Here is a 5,089-nt window from a genome sequence, read left to right on the forward strand (position 1 = left end):
GGAACATGGTTCAGGAGTTCTATGCTAATCTATGGCAGACAGACAGGCAAAGAATAATTGGAGCTGCCCTCTATGACCATCGGACCTTAGTCAGAGGAAAGATTGTTCATACTCATCCTGACAAAATCAGGGAGATCTTTAAGCTTCCTCAACTGAAAGATGACCCAGACTCCTTTAATAGGAGAATGATGAGGGTAAATAAGGCTTGGACAAGATTCTAGAGGATATATACATCCCTGAAGCCAGGTGGACCACCAGCACAACTGGCATCCCAAATCAACTCAAAAGAGAATATCTCAAACCAGCAGCCAGAGGCTGGCTGGATTTCATTGGGTGTTGTATATTGCCCACCAGCAACCGTTCTGAAGTTACTATTAAAAGAGCAGTGATGATTCACTGCATCATGTTGGGAAAAGAAGTAGAAGTCCATCAACTGATCTCGTGTGAACTATACAAAATAGCAAACAGGAATTCCAAGGATGCCAGATTGGCCTATCCAAGCTTAATTTCTATGCTCTGCAGAGATGCCGGAGTGAAGATGGGAATAACAGAGTATATCTCAGTTGAGAGGCCAATCACTAGAATATCAATGGACAGACAACAGCTGCAGGATGATCCAATCAAGAGGAGAGCACAGGAAGTCCTCCCAGAACTTCCTCAATTCGAATATTGGGAACACCTTGAGGCATCTATTTCCAAATTGCAAGAAGCTATGAACCAAATAAAGGAAGAACAGAACAATCAAAGTAGCATGCTTTGCAAACTGCTTAAGGAACAAGAAGAGTGGTGCACGAAATTGTGATCACTACTTTTCACAACTCAACTAATCCCCAATAATGAATCCAAAAACTTGGTGCTCAATACCATGGTATAAACACAACTTCGCACAACTAACCAGCAAGTGCACTGGGTCGTCCAAGTAATAAACCTTACGCGAGTAAGGGTCGATCCCACGGAGATTGTTGGTATGAAGCAAGCTATGGTCATCTTGTAAATCTCAGTCAGGCAGATTCAAATGGTTATGAATGATATATGAATAAAACATAAAGATAGAGATACTTATGTATTTCATTGGTGAGAATTTCAGATAAGCGAATGGAGATGCTTTGTCCCTTCCGTCTCTCTGCTTTCCTACTGTCTTCATCCAATCCTTCTTACTCCTTTCCATGGCAAGCTATATGTTGGGCATCACCGTTGTCAGTGGCTACAGTCCCGTCCTCTCAGTGAAAATGTTCAACGCACCCTGTCACGGCACGGCTAATCATCTGTCGGTTCTCAATCAGGTTGGAGTAGAATCCATTGATTCTTTTGCGTCTGTCACTAACGCCCAGCCTTCAGGAGTTTGAAGCTCGTCACAGTCATTCAATCATTGAATCCTACTCAGAATACCACAGACAAGGTTTAGACCTTCCAGATTCTCTTGAATGCCACCATCAATTCTAGCTTATACCACGAAGATTCCGATTAAAGAATCCAAGAGATAAACATTCAAGCCTTGTTTGCTTGTAGAACGGGAGTGGTTGTCAGGCACGCGTTCATAAGTGAGAATGATGATGAGCGTCACATAATCATCACATTCATCAAGTTCTTGAGTGTGAATAAATATCTTGGAATAAGAACAAGCTGAATTGAATAGAAGAACAATAGTAATTGCATTGATACTCGAGGTACAGCAGAGCTCCACACCTTAATCTATGGTGTGTAGAAACTCCACCGTTGAAAATACATAAGAACAAGGTCTAGGCATGGCCGTGAGGCCAGCCCCCAAAACGTGATCAAAAGATTCAAAGATCTAAAGATGATCTAAGATCCAAAGATGAAAAATACAATAGCAAAAGATCTTATTTATAAAGAACTAGTAGCCTAAGGTTTACAGAAATGAGTAAATGACAGAAAAATCTACTTCCGGGCCCACTTGGTGCGTGCTTGGGCTGAGCATTGAAGCATTTTCGTGTAGAGACTTCTCTTGGAGTTAAACGCCAGCTTTTGTGCCAGTTTGGGCGTTTAACTCCCATTCTTGTGCCAGTTCCGGCGTTTAACGTCGGGCATTCTTGAGATGATTTGGAATGCCCGTTTGGGCCATCAAATATTGGGCAAAGTATGGACTATTATACATTGCTGGAAAGCCCAGGATGTCTACTTTCCAACGCCGTTGAGAGCGCGCCAATTGGGCTTCTGTAGCTCCAGAAAATCCACTTCGAGTGCAGGGAGGTCAGAATCCAACAACATCTGCAGTCCTTTTCAGTCTCTGAATCAGATTTTTGCTCAGGTCCCTCAGTTTCAGCCAGAAAATACCTGAAATCACAGAAAAACACACAAACTCATAGTAAAGTCCAGAAAAGTGAATTTTAACTAAAAACTAATAAAAATATACTAAAAACTATCTAAATCCTACTAGAAACATACTAAAAACAATGCCAAAAAGCGTATAAATTATCCGCTCATCACAACACCAATCTTAAATTGTTGCTTGTCCCCAAGCAACTGAAAATCAAATAAGATAAAAAGAAGAGAATATGCAATGAATTCCAAAAACATCTATGAAGATCAGTATTAATTAGATGAGCGGGGCTTTTAGCTTTTTGCCTCTGAACAGTTTTGGCATCTCACTCTATCCTTTGAAATTCAGAATGATTGGCTTCTATAGGAACTCAGAATCCAGATAGTGTTATTGATTCTCCTATTTAAGTATGATGATTCTTGAACACAGCTACTTTATGAGTCTTGGCCGTGGCCCAAAGCACTCTGTCTTCCAGTATTACCACCGGATACATACATGCCACAGACACATAATTGGGTGAACCTTTTCAGATTGTGACCCAGCTTTGCTAGAGTCCCCAATTAGAGGTGTCCAGGGTTCTTAAGCACACTCTTTTTGCCTTGGATCACAACTTTATTTCTTTTTTTTTCTTTCTTTTTCTCTTTCTCCCTTTTTTTCGTTTTTTTTTCGCTTCTTCTTTTTTTTTTGTTTTCACTGCTTTTTCTTGCTTCAAGAATCATTTTTATGATTTTCCAGATCCTCAGTAACATGTCTCCTTTTTCATCATTCTTTCAAGAGCCAAAATTCATGAACAACAAATTCAAAAGACATATGCACTGTTTAAGCATACATTCAGAAAACAAAAGTATTGCCACCACATCAAAATAATTAATTTGTTATAAAATTTAAAATTCATGCAATTCTTCTCTTTTTCAATTAAGAACATTTTTCATTTAAGAAAGGTGATGGATTCATAGGACATTCATAACTTTAAGGCATAGACACTAAGACACTAATGATCACAAGACACAAACATAGATAAACATAAGCATGAAAATTCGAAAAACATGAAAATAAAGAACAAGGAAATTAAAGAACGGGTCCACCTTAGTGATGGCGGCTTGTTCTTCCTCTTGAAGATCTTATGGAGTGTTTGAGCTCCTCAATGTCTCTTCCTTGTCTTTGTTGCTCCTCTCTCATGATTCTTTGATCTTCTTTAATTTCATGGAGGAGAATGGAATGTTCTTGGTGCTCCATCCTTAGTTGTCCCATGTTGGAACTCAATTCTCCTAGGGAGGTGTTGATTTGCTCCCAATAGTTTTGTAGAGGAAAGTGCATCCCTTGAGGCATCTCAGGGATTTCATGATGAGTGGGATCTCTTGTTTGCTCCATCCTTTTCTTAGTGATGGGCTTGTCCTCATCAATGGGGATGTCTCCCTCTATGTCAACTCCAACTGAATAACAGAGGTGACAAATGAGATGAGGAAAGGCTAACCTTGCCAAGGTAGAGGACTTGTCCGCCACCTTATAAAGTTCTTGGGCTATAACCTCATGAACTTCTACTTCTTCTCCAATCATGATGCTATGAATCATGATGGCCCGGTCTAGAATAACTTCAGACCGGTTGCTAGTGGGAATGATTGAGCGTTGGATAAACTCCAACCATCCCCTAGCCACGGGCTTGAGGTTATGCCTTCTCAATTGAACCGGCTTCCCTCTTGAATCTCTCTTCCATTGGGCGCCCTCTTCACAGATGTCTGTGAGGACTTGGTCCAACCTTTGATCAAAGTTGACCCTTCTAGTGTAAGGGTGTTCATCTCCTTGCATCATGGGCAAGTTGAATGCTAACCTTACATTTTCCGGACTAAAATCTAAGCATTTCCCCCGAACCATTGTAAGCCAATTCTTTGGGACCGGGTTCACACTTTGATCATGGTTCTTGGTGATCCATGCATTGGCATAGAACTCTTGAACCATTAAGATTTCGACTTGTTGAATAGGGTTGGTAAGAACTTCCCAACCTCTTCTTCGAATCTCATGTCGGATCTCCGGATATTCACTCTTTTTGAGTTTGAAAGGGACCTCAGGGATCACCTTCTTCAAGGCCATAACTTCATAGAAGTGGTCTTGATGCACCCTTGAGATGAATCTCTCCATCTCCCATGACTTGGAGGTGAAAGCTTTTGCCTTCCCTTTCCTCTTTCTAGAGGTTTCTCCGGCCTTGGATGCCATAAATGGTTATGGAAAAACAAAAAGCAATGCTTTTACCACACCAAACTTAAAAGGTTTGCTCGTCCTCGAGCAAAAGAAGAAAGAAGAGAGTAGAAGAAGAAGAAATAGAGGAGATAAAGATGGCTTTGTGGTTCGGCCAAAGGAGGAGAAGTAGTGTTTAGGGTGTGTGAAATTGAGGGAGTGAAGATGGGTTTATATAGGGGTGGAGAGAGGGGTAGGGTTCGGCTATGGGAGGGTGGGTTTGGGAGGGTAAGTGGTTTAAATTTGAATGGTGAGGTAGGTGAGGTTTTATGAAGGATGGATGTGAGTGGTGAAGAGAAAGATGGGATTTGATAGGTGAAGGGTTTTTGGGGAAGAGTGGTTGAGGTGATTGGTGAATGGGTGAAGAAGAAGAGAGGGGGTGGTGGGGTAGGTGGGGATCCTGTGGGGTCCACAGATCCTGAGGTGTCAAGGAAAAGTCATCCCTGCACCAAGTGGCGAGCAAAATTGCTCTCTGTGCCAATTCTGGCGTTAAACGCTGGGCTGGTGCCCATTTCTGGCGTTTAACGCCAATTTCTTGCCCTTTCCTGGCGTTTAACGCCAGTCTGGTGCCTCTTT

The sequence above is a fragment of the Arachis stenosperma genome, chromosome 10 (genome assembly GCF_014773155.1).
Source record: "Arachis stenosperma cultivar V10309 chromosome 10, arast.V10309.gnm1.PFL2, whole genome shotgun sequence".
NCBI classification, from domain to species: Eukaryota; Viridiplantae; Streptophyta; class Magnoliopsida; order Fabales; family Fabaceae; genus Arachis; species Arachis stenosperma.